Source organism: Octopus bimaculoides, chromosome 25 (genome assembly GCF_046866305.1).
Source record: "Octopus bimaculoides isolate indiv1 chromosome 25, ASM4686630v1, whole genome shotgun sequence".
NCBI lineage: Eukaryota > Metazoa > Mollusca > Cephalopoda > Octopoda > Octopodidae > Octopus > Octopus bimaculoides.
This window is the reverse complement of record NC_142952.1, coordinates 31,902,192-31,914,899: the sequence shown is the minus strand read 5'-3', so window position 1 is coordinate 31,914,899 and position 12,708 is coordinate 31,902,192. Positions and strand designations below refer to the sequence as shown.

The 12,708-nt window shown below is 39.1% G+C and overlaps 1 protein-coding gene across 2 annotated transcripts in view; it reads left to right on the top strand.

Moving 5' to 3' along the window:
- The first annotated feature begins 2,476 nt into the window (after positions 1-2,476).
- The window catches only part of LOC106880833 (uncharacterized), a 49,200-nt gene continuing 38,968 nt past the window's right edge, over positions 2,477-12,708 (top strand). The window contains exon 1 of one of the 2 annotated variants that reach the window (XM_089342125.1): positions 2,477-2,553. The gene's annotated coding sequence lies outside the window, so the exon portion shown is untranslated. Of the gene's footprint in view, positions 2,554-11,414 lie in introns of those variants that run through there. The other variant, XM_089342127.1, reaches the window with a different exon arrangement.

Sequence of the window (12,708 nt, the reverse complement as noted above, 5' to 3'; positions counted from 1 at the left end):
GTGCAGGTAAAAGGGGTTCTTTTTACCCTAAATTTATATAGCAATAAGAAAATGGAGGGGAATATGAGGTACTCATCAACTTTCAGACATTGTATTCCGTTGATTAATCTGTTTATTTTATAACTAAAATGACAATATACAGACACTTATGACATACCATGTCATATCAACAATTAAGATTTCAAATTTAATGGACATATAGTAATTGGAGAAGGGACAAAATCTTACAGTTGTTTCGAATGTGGGGATCTTGGTCTACTTTTTAGGGTCTTTCAGCCTGAGTTGGGAAGCTGATGTTCCTTCACAAAGAACCCCCATTGCATTAGAAACATGAAAAAAATGTAATTATAATTACAAGTGAAATGTAAATTTGCTCTTTAATATTGTAAAAAACAGCAGAATAATGGATTAACTAAGTTTAAGTTAATTTGTGAAATATAATTGTTTTGAATTTGCAGTGAAAAGGAATATATGTGTATGGTGATGTAGTGGAGGTGCTAGGAATATGCTTTGGGAACCACGGGGGCGGCAGTCCGAAAAATTATGGGAACCACTGAGAAAGAGTGTGGTAAGAAGTTTGTTTCGCAACCACATGGTTCCCGGTGGGAAGACAAAAAAACCATCTTGACATAGCCAAGGCTAGCAAGCTGGTAATTAATTCTAGAATTAATTACTGTCACAGCAGTAATATGTCCATTCTGCTGATATATTCAGTAAATTTTCAATATCTTTGTGCAGCTGAAGATTGCTCAGCATTTTGCATTTAATGTAATGCACGCATTACTTAAATAAATGGAGTAGCATGAACCGTGCGTACTGCAATAACCTTTAAAATCCGTGTTGCTTTTTGGGATTTTTTATCACCTAATTTTTGGAATTGTTTGGATAATACCATACTATAATTCTGGTGCCTAAACTTAAGTGCCACATTCAATTTTGAATCTAAATTATATATATATATATATATATATATATATCTGTGTGTGTGTGTGTGTGTGTATTTATATATATATATATATACATATATATATATATATATATATATATATATATATATATATAGTAGTAGTGATGTATTATATATAAGGATGCAGAGCGTGCACCGAAAACCAGCTGACGGAAAATCCGCCTGGGGTTAAACTAGTAGTAACATTCATCTGCCACTTTGATGTGGATACTCGCTTTCCTTCTCTATCTCATCTTGACATCTTGAGATTGTATAAGTAGCTATTTTGCTAATTATATATAAATATATGTGTGTGTGTGTGTCTATGTATAAAGTTAGAGGTTGTCTCCCTTCTGCCAGTCTTGATTAGACTGAATTATAATTTAATGGATTATTCTCTCCCCTTGCTTTGACTCCACTAACTTGTAGGCCGGTCACCAGTGCTGAGGTCATCGCGGTATCTGGAACAGTACTATGTGGGTCCACCTGATATAACTCCTCGGAGCACCACCATCTAGGCTCCTCCTACAGGAGACGCTCCGAGGGTAAGATTCTAAAACACCGAGCGGGCTTTGTCCATTCCCGCTAAATATAGCGAATCCTTTATCGGTAATACGTGCGTGAAGTGTGAAGTCGACTCTCGATTTCCTCGCAAATCCCTCGATCCCGCTTTTCCTTGTCATGCCTCGTTGCTATGACTACTCCACATTTCAACTCCCGAAGCAAATCACTTGGGTCCCCACGGATCGCCCGGGGCGGTACTTTTAAAGGGGCGGCACTTTTGGGTCTGCTATAGGCAATATGTGTTTTTTTGTGGGGTCTGGGGGCGACAAACTCAGGCGGCACACACACTCTAGCTACGCCAGTACTATTGCCAATGCAAGGGTCTCTCTGGGGATGAAACGTTTCCCTTTAAACTGATGGTCTTGTGAGTGTATGTATGTTTGTGTGTTTGTGATTGTCCCCCCACCATCTCTTGACAACCGATGTTGGTGTGTTTATGTTTCCGTAACTTAACAGTTTGGCAAAAGAGATCGAAGGATAAGTACTAGGCTTACAAAGAATAAGCCCTGGGGTCGATTTGTTCGACTAAAACCCTTCAAGGCGGTGCCCCAGCGTGGCCGCAGTCAAATGACTGAAAAATGTTAATGAATAAAAGGATTGATGTGTGTGTGTGTGTGTGTGTGTGTGTGCGCGCGTGCGCGCGCGCACTTCTTTGTGCCTGTCCTTGTCCCCCGCTACTCCACGCAACCGGTGCTGGTTTGTTAACGTCCCTGTTAACTTAGCGGCAAAAAGAGACCGATAAAATAAGTACCATTTAAAAAAAAAAAAAAGAGAAAGAACTGATTTTAAATCATTCGACTAAAACTTCTTCAAGACGGTGCTGCAGTATGGCCGTAGTCCGCTGAATGACAGACAAAAGTTAGAAGATATATAACAACGTCGTAGGTGTTCATTTGTTACGCAATTCCTCGTGGATTTTCGTAAATTCGGGACAAATGTTTATCTCAAATTAATCACTGACGCAATTCCTTAGGTTATATAAATGCTGTGCCGGCTTTAAGAGAACATTGACCTGTCTTTCCAGCGATACGTATCGATATTTTGTAAGTTGTTTGTTTACTTTTTCTTCCGATATTTGGTTATTGATTTTGGGCGTTACATATCTTTGAAATAGAATGAATTCACCTGGTTGTGTTTGAATTCAATTCAGGCTTCTTCACAAAAATCAGGTCGCACCCGACATATGCATGCATGTGTATATGTTTATGTGTATGTATGTATGTGTGTGTATTTGTGTGTGTGTGTATATGTGTGTGTGTGTATGTATATATATATATATATATATATATATAGTGAAGTATATTTGCCATTTAAATGTGGCTGACCCCTAAGGGTGGATGTTACTATATATATTTAATTTTCATAAATTGATTTTAATTGAGTTTTTACCTATAATTTTGGATTTCGTCCCTAATATATATATATATATATATATATATATATATATATATATATATATATATATATATATCGTGGCACTCCGTCGGTTACTACGACGAGGGTTCCAGTTGATCTGATCAAGGGAACAGCCTGCTCGTGAAATTAACGTGAAAGTGGCTGAGCACTCCACAGACACGTGTACCCTTAATGTAGTTCTCGGGGAGATTCAGCGTGACACGGAGTGTGACAAGGCTGTCCCCTTTGAGATACAGGTACAACAGAAGCAGGAAGAAAGAGTTAGAGTAAGTTGTGGTGAAAGAGTACAGCAGGGTTCAGCACCATCCCCTGCCGGAGCCTCGTGGAGCTTTTAGGTGTTTTCGCTCAATAAACACTCACAACGCCCGGTCTGGGAATCGAAACCGCGATCCTATAACCGCAAGTCCGCTGCCCTAACCACTGGGCCATAGCGCCTCGCGCGCGCGCGCTCAAATTAAAATTGGGTAAGATTGGTTTAAGGGTTAAGGTTTATGGACGTACGCCAAGGCAGAGGTATTGTTTTTCAGTTGTGTTTGATTGTTTGTTTGTTTATCCGTGGACAAGATATCCCGAGAACCGTTGGATGGATTCGGATGAAAGTTTCAAGGATGTTTGACCTCTTGACTGGCACGAACTGATTAGTTTTCGGGATCTATCCAGTACTGGACAAGGATTCTGGATTAGTTTTCCGTTTTGTTTTTTTGTTTTTTTATTTAATTTTTGAGAGCGGTCGGGTTCATTTTTAGTATTCTCGTTCGTGAGAGCAGTCAAGTTTATTTCAGATATTCTCATTTTAAAAATCATCTCCGGTTAGTCGTTGAGAGGACATAAGTGTTTCCCTGGTGGAGGTTTGCGCTCTCTGAGTGCTCTTGTTCAATTTATTCTTAGTTCGTTATGATATGTGGTTTCTGCCTGAAGAATATGTTTGAAATATTTCTCAGGATATGAAGCTATTAGTAGCACTTAAAAACATATATTGTGACCCTTTAAATAAATAAATTTTATATATGTATATGTGTGTATATATATATATATATATATATATACTTTATTTAAAAGCAGCAGAAATATAACAAAAAAACCGTTACTCTGAGTTTCACGTTCCCGTTCATCGGACAGTTTTGTTAGAAATGGAGTTTTGTTATATTTCTGCTGCTTTTAAATAAAGCATATTACTCTACCTCTGGTATTTGAGTACTCTTTTTTCCGCCTTGTTGCACATTGCATGTGCTTACTCCGGTATATATATATATATATATATATATATATATATATATATATATATAGGCGTGTCTGTGTAGTAAGAAGTTTGCTTCCCGATCACATGGTCCAGGTTTCAGTCCCACTCTATGGTACCATGGGCAAGTGTCTTCTACTATAGCCTTGGGCCGCCCAAAGCCTTGTGAGTGGATTTGGGAAACGGAAAATGAAAGAAGCCCGTCGTATATGTGTGTGTGTATTTCTTTCTTTCTTTCTTCCTTTCTTTCTTTCTTTCTCTCTCTATCTCTCCATCTTTCTCTTCCCCCCTCTCTCTCTATATATATATAAAGAGAGAGAGAGAGAGGGGGGAGAGTTAGGGTAGTTCACATAACTCTGTAGGGAGCGTAGGGGCCGGTTTCCCAGTTTCCATGGCGTATATATTTCTTCCTGGATGGGACGCCAGTCCCTCACAGGATTACTCATTATTGTCAGCTGAGTGGACTGGAGCAACGTTAAGTGAAGTGTTTTGCTCAGGAACATAACGCATCGCCCGTTCCAGGAATCGAAACCACAATCTTAAGATGAGGAGTTCAACACCCTAACCACTAAGCCATGCGCCTCCACACATACACGCGCGCACGCAGAAGCAAACCACAACTTGCGCTACTGGTTCCACGACATGCAGCAGAATTGGTAAAAAATAACGATGCAACACGAAAAGACATTTTCAAAGATTTATTAGGCGCAAGTGTGGCTGTGTGGTAAAAAGTTTGCTTCCTAACCACGTAGTTCCAGGTTCAATCCCACTGCGTGGCATCTTGGGCAAATATCTTCTACTATAGCCGCGGGCCGACCAAATCCTTGTGAATAGATTTGGTGGGCGGAAACTGAAAGAAGTCCGTCGTATATGTATATATTTATCCGCGTGCGTCCTTGCGTCTGTGTTTGTTCCCTCAGAGGGGGCGGGCTGAAAAGGCCCTGGCTTAAAAGGTGTAGCGGAGTTCTTTTACAGAGCTTAGAAAAACTGAAGGACAGCTGCAATAAATGCGTAAATCTGAGAGAAGTATATGGCAAATAAAATCATAATTAACTGATCCGATATTTTTTTTCACCTAAAGCCAGGAACTTTTCAACACCTATATATATACTTACGTGTGTGTGTGTGTGTGTGAAAATTATCTACACCAAAACTCGAAATTTCTTAAGCAATTCTTGACATTCTATTTTGACATTCTTTTCAAAAATATTTTCGGATTTATGTTTTAAACTTCGGAAATTATAAGTTTTCAAAAAATATGTCTAAGTTGCCGTGCCCCCCACCCTTCCGAATCTATTTCTTTATAACTGAAAAATGCATATTCTCTCTCTCTTTTTTTTTTTTACAATGAATTTTTCCAGGGAACCATTTTAGATGGCGTAGATTATATCGGAAGGTTATGTGAAAAAAAAAAAAAAAAAAAAAAAAAAACTAACAACAACAAAAATCGGAAGTGGAGTTTCACAGAATTCACATACCTCGATTTGTTGATATGTTTTCTCATAGCTTTCATAAAAAAAAAACCCTTCTTTATCTTTTACTTTATTTCCTAAACATGATGCAACTCTACAGGATAATGATGCAACACTTCCCAAAGAACAATGGAGAATTAAACATCTTCAAAAACTTGTGAATTAAATGAAAATAATACTGTAATTAACATTAGATTCCACTCTGACATATTTTTCTGCTGGAGAAGTCTTTTTATGTAGTATTTATGTGCATTTAGTATATGTTCATCCAAGATAGACATCCTTATGCAGTTTTGTATATAAAATAATCTATTTCCTTTAATTTTAAAAAGATCGTGTTTATCGCCACACCGATATGGCTGTTCAACATTACTACCGTTTTAACCTCAGGCAGATCCTCCACCAGTTGGTTAACGGTGCAACCTGCCGCCTGTATATAATGTAAGCAGAGGAGCGAACCCCCACCATCTTCCAGCAGACGACGGGTTCACGAGACCGAATTGTTTCGGGCTCCTTATGCCCATCTCCAGTCGTGAACACCGGACCGCCAAAAGATCATTCTATGTTTAATAGTACTGGCATTGTAGAAATATCACTCTTACTTCTTGTTTCTGTTGTACCTGTATTTCAAAGGGTCAGCCTTGTCACACTCTGTGTCACGCTGAATATCCCCGAGAACTACGTTAAGGGTACACGTGTCTGTGGCGTGCTCAGCCACTTGCACGTTAATTTCACGAGCAGGCTGTTCCGTTGATCGGATCAACTGGAACCCTTGACGTCGAAAGCGACGGAGTGCCAACAACAACAAAATGTAGAAATATCGTATCTCAAAGTAATCTCTACTGGCATGGAACCCAAGAATTTATGGTCCCTCACCGAGAATATACTTTCAGAAGGACTATTTTACACTTGAACGTTCATTTCATTTCATTGACCTGAACGGGTAAAACCTTGAACAAAGATGGAAAAGGATGACTACCTCGGATGAATAAGTACTGCAAATGAACCAACTAAATGCACATAAACGCTACATCAAGGGACATTCGGACACTATTCAAGAGGCAGTTGTGATAATATAAATAGTTTGTAAAGGTTTTTTTCATCCTTGATAAAATAAAGTAGGTCTTTTTCTGTCCTCGTAATTTAGTATTAAAAAAATCGATAGAACAATTACTAGAGTTGAGTTGTTCGATTGAACCCTCTAAAGTAATGCCCTAGCATGGCTGCAGTCCAGTGGTTGAAAAAACAAAACAAAAAAAACGTTAAAAAAGGGGTCCACTCATTTAAAACTCAAGGCTGGACATCAACATAATTGTTGGTGTTTAATCTCAGAGTTACCTCCCTTCACACAGTTTTCCACTATGTCCCTTACTTCAGTCGTTAGACTGCGGCCATGGTGGGGCACAACGTTGAAAGGGTTTTGACCAGTGGTTCCCAAACCTTTTCAGGCTGCCGCCCCTTTGACACCCAGGCCACATTCCCAAACTCACCATCACAAACATAGACCACTTTCTGCAGCAAATACAAAACAACTGTATTTCACAAATATAAGTGAACGTAATTAACCCATTATTTGGGTTTGTGTTTTTACATCCAATGCCTCATTTCGTCCACCTCATTATCGCCCCACTTTTCTATGTATATATATATATCGTTAGTGTATCATATAGCCGAAACAGAAGCACACTCTAAAACATAGAGCAGTAATGTATTTATATGCAGTTAATTCCAATGTCCGGCCATAGAGTAACCAATGGTTTCACATCCATCAAGCTCCGGGACCATAACGGATTCCTACCTCCTAAAGTTGAAGAATTATATGCCATCAACTTTAGAGCCTGGCAAGTCGTCCATGGGGCTAAGCCCTTTATTACGAAACCATTGGTCACTCTATGACTGGACATATAACTGCATATAAATATGTATGTGTGTGTGTGTGTATGTATATATGTATATATATATATATATATATATATATATAAATATATATATATATATATAAACAAAAAGAGGACAGTGAAAACAAACAGGAAGGGCTGCTAAGCCTAAACGAGGTTGTGGTGGCGGACGCGTAATTCAAGTGTGGACAGGAGACAACGAAGAACATGTCTTCCTTGTTCCAGCTACAACGGAAAGAAAGAAAGATAGCCGATGGTCATGTGGGAGCCACGTGAGCAAAGGAGGAGGAGTGAGGGAGAGAGAGTGACAGAGTAATAGGATAGAATAGTGGAAGAAGAGGAGGTAAAAGAATAAGAGATAGAAAAAGAGAGAAAAACGAAAGAGTAAAAAGATCGTATAGAGTGCGCATCAGAATCCTTAAGATAAAACTTACTTGGAAGAGGACGCGTGGCGTTCAATCATATAATAATATAAATAATGTGTGTGTGTGTTTGTGTGTGTATGTATGTACGTGTGTATGTTTGTGTTGTAGGGAATTAGTAATAATAGTGCACCCTCCCGCGTGACGAATGGAATAACCTAGTCACTATGAGTAAAGAGAAGTACGTGAAGTACCAGAGTACGTATTAGGTGGTCAGAGATAGTCATGTCTTTACTGGTTTTACTAAGTATTCTGTACACCGAAGTGGGCGTTATAATAATCCAACATTTTAAAGATCATAATAGTGGCGATGAGGATTTAGACAACTCACGAGGAATTAATAAACGCGACGAGGTCAAAGCCATTCGCGTGGAGTTGACAGAAACTTGAAGAAGAGTTAATAAACTCACAAAGTTTTGTTGAGCGAATTTTATGGAAAAAAATTGGAAAATTATGGAGAATTTGTTGGCTGGTTTGCTCGAGTTAAAAAAAATAGTATCAACAGCAACTGAAAGAACAACAGCAGCAGCTGCAACTGCAAGAACAACAGCTGAAGCAACAACAACAACAAATACTATTACAACAACAAAAGCCTTAATTATTGAAGTCGTCTGAAAAGACAGGAAATGTGTTCTCGCCAGACTATATCACGAACTCCATAACAGAGTTAAAATGCAAACCTGACGAAGGGTTTACCCTCGAAGCATACTGCAGAAGACACGAGAAAATCTTTGGAAAAAATGTAAAGATTGGGATTACGAGATGAAAACGTGCTTAATCTTGAGTAAACTGACGGTACCAGAACATGATCAGTACAGTAATTATGTACGCCCAAGAAAATCTTCGCGCATAAACTTTAATGTCACAATAGATATATTGTGTGAAATTTTCAATGAAAAGAGCTCATTGTTCAACACACATTGGAAGTGTGTGAACGTAGAGGAAAACAACGACGAGGACTACATCACATATACTGGTAGAATAAACAAGGAATACGAGAAGTTTAAGTTGGAATTAATTAACGCCAGAAATGTTCAAATGTCTGATTTTAACACAGAGACTTACTGCCGAAAAGGACGCAGAAGTTAGAACTAGAATTCTCGCAAAGCTGGAACAAAACCAGGATGTAACCCTACAGCAAGTGTCAGCAGAATGTGAAAGGATAGTCAAATTAAGACACGACGCAGAAGAAATTGAATGTGAAGATTGTTTAATTATTCCTCTTAAGAAGGAACTGGTTTCTAACCAAAGATACAAAGCTCAATCTTTGGAATGTAGATAACGAAGATTGTCACATTTTGAACTTGACGAAAGTCTTGCATAGTTTTATTGTTTCTCTTACAGATTATATTTGTAATGTGTGTTTCAGTTGGTTGATTTTATTTTCTGAAAATCCAAGCCCATCATAATACAGTTAAATTTTCACTTACAAAACCAAATGCCCCAATTATTATTGGAATAAATGTAAATTTGTAATCCGGATATAGAAGCTGGATTACAAATTAACATTTATAAAGCAATTTTTGTAGCAGTTTTGAAGCAGTTGTCCATAGTTATCTTCTTTCTCTTTGATTTTCAAAGAGATATTCACATCAGCAGGGCAGCTGACCTCTATGGCCTGTTATGCTTACACTTAACAGATGTGTAGTGGATCTTGCATGCATGAAGTGGATTCGATCCACCATAGCCAAATTTAAATTAACACTGCAACAGAACTTTTCCCACGGTGGAACAATGGCTTTTCTGTGACAGCAGTTTGACACGGTTACAGATGTTTTGATGGGAATGTGCCACCAGTATTCCTTGCACTGATATTTGCGTACGTATTCAACAACAGGGGGTATTTATTCCTGGACAGTCTTTTTTCCGGGTCCCATTGTCTATTGTTTTTGCGACAATGTCATGTCACATCAAGGAATAGTCCCTCAATGACATGTTTGGGCAGCTGCTAATCGCATGTGTGATGTCTTACTCAGAAATACGAAATAATCAACGTTTTCGAATGCATCTTGGAACTCCAAAGGCTTCACTGTGTTTCTTGTTAATTAGGTATTTAGAAGCAATCTCCTGTTCTTGGATTGCAAATGTATAGCCTTCGAAGTGTGATGTGATTCAGCGGTCATGAGTCATGTATGTATGTATGTATGTATGTAGTGTGTGTATACAATGAGTTTCTTTCAGTTTCCGTCTATCAAATTGACCCACAACGTTTTTGGCTGGTCCGAGGCTATAGTAAAAGACACTTCCACAAGGTACCACAGAGTAGGACTGAAACCAAGGCCACATTGGTTTGAAAGCAAACTTCTTACCACACTAATATTTACTCGCGCTAAGGCCGCAAGCTGGCAGAATCGTTTGCACGTCGCTCCAAATGCTTAGCGGCATTTCGACCATCTTTACTTTTCTAAGTTCAAATTCTGCTGAGGTCGACTTTTCTTTTCATCCTTTCTGGGTCGATAAAATAAGTACCAGTTGGTCACTGGGGTCAATGTAATCCCCAAAACAGTTGGTCTTGTACTAAAATTTGAAACCAATATTCTTGCCAATATCTATTCACACTAAGGCGTCGAACTGGCAGAATTGTTAGCACGCCGGGTGAAATGCTTAGCGGTCTTTTGTCTATCGTTACGTTCTGAGTTCAAATTCATCCAAGGTTGATTTTGCCTTTTATCCTTTCGGGGTCGATAAATTAAGTACCAGTTACGCACTGGGGTCGATGTAATCGACTTAATCCTTTTGTCTGTCCTTGTTTCTCCCCTCTATGTTTAGCCCCTTGTGGGCAATAAATAAATAAGAATCGTTAGTTCACTGGGCCAAATGCTTAACAGCATTTCGTCCATTTTTACATTCAGAGTTCAAATTCCGCTGGGGACGATTTTTGCCTTTCATCCTTTCATCAACTTACCCGCTCCCACAAACATGCTAGCCTTGCGCCAAAATTTGAAACCAGTATCAGCTCGTACCCTCGTCTACAGAGTCATCTTGTTTGTTGCGTGCACCAATTCAACTGACCAGATCTTGGTGCACCAACTTTGGTCATACAATACTTCTTCCTACATTGTACAGCTTCCACCCTTCAACATCACTCCCCCACTTCGTCCACGTTCTCAGTTCCATCCTTTTTTCCGATGTAATGAGACTAGAACATTTCGTTCTGTGACTATGAATTGAACTCAAGGTTTTTCAAGCTGCGGTTAATTCTTCAACGACAACTGTAGTCGTAATGAACTGATAAAACAACACTTCGATATGATTCAGTTTTAACTGCTTAAAATATTCTGACCAATCACAAACTTACAGGTGTTATGCCTTTGTTAATGAGTTTTAATCCAGCAATAATAACACACCTGCTCTTTTGTTTTGATATACCTGCTGTTACCTATAACAATTACTAATAAGTATAAAGAAAAATCTGGTTATGCTTACATACATACATATATATAGACAGACAGACAAATAGACATTTACATACATTTACATACATACATACATACATTTATATACATACGTTGTCAAACGATGTTGGGGGACAAACACAGACACACATACACACAGACACAGACACACACACACACACACACACACACACACACATACATATGACGGGCTTCTTTCAGTTTCCGTCTACCAAATCCACTCACAAGGCTTTGGTCGGCCCGAGGCTATAGTAGAAGACACTTGCCCAAGGTGCCACGCAGTGGGACTGAACCCGGAACCATGTGGTTGGTAAGCATTCTACTTACTACACAGCCACTCCTGCGCCTATACAACATATAAAAGCGTCAAGACTCCCTTCGATCACGAATGACCATGGGATTGCACCTAGAAAGTTCCCTTCTGAGGCACAAATCCGGGCAAGGTTGTTATATGGAAGACCAGCAGTCACCCATGCATACAAGCCTTCCCTCTCCTTGCCACTGATGTTATCCAAGGGAGAGGCAAAGGGGCCGATACAGCTTGGCACCAGTGACGTCACAACTCATTTCTAGGGCTGAGTGAACTGGAGCAACGTGAAATAAAGTGTCCTGCTCAAGCACATTACACACAGCCTAGTCCAGGAATTGAACTCACTACCTTATGATTGTGAGTCCGATACTCTAACCACTGAGCCATACGCCTTACATCTATAATATTGATTTCAAATTTTGGCTCAAGGCCAGCAATTTCGGGGAGGGGTTAAATCGATTGTATTGACTCCAGTAATCAACTGGTACTTATTTTATTGACTCCAAAAGGATGAAAGGCAAGGTTGACCTCGGTGGAATTTGAACTCAGAACCTGAAGACGGACGAAATGCCGTTAAGCATTTCGCCCGGCGTGCTAACCGTTCTGCCACCTCGCCATCTTGGCTCTTATATCTATCTATCTATCTATCTATCTATCTATCTATCGACGACGGTATTCTTTCAGTTTCCGTCTACCAAATTCACTCACCATGCTTAGGTCGGCTTGCAGCTATAAATAAGTATATATGGCTTTTGTTTATGTTTGTCCCTCCACAAAAGTTTCACACAGTGAGACTAATGCCGAAACCATGTAGTTGGGAAGAAAACATTTTACCACACAGCCACATCTGCGCCTTTTTTTTTCTGTATAAATTATTTTCTTCAAATACTTAATTTTATTTCCAGTGAATGTTTTATTAGAAATTACAGTAGCCATGTTTATTCATAAAATATGAATATGAGTTCCACAATTTTGACGGGGGGGGGGGGGATCCTATAAGGTTTTCACAATGAAACAAACCATTTGG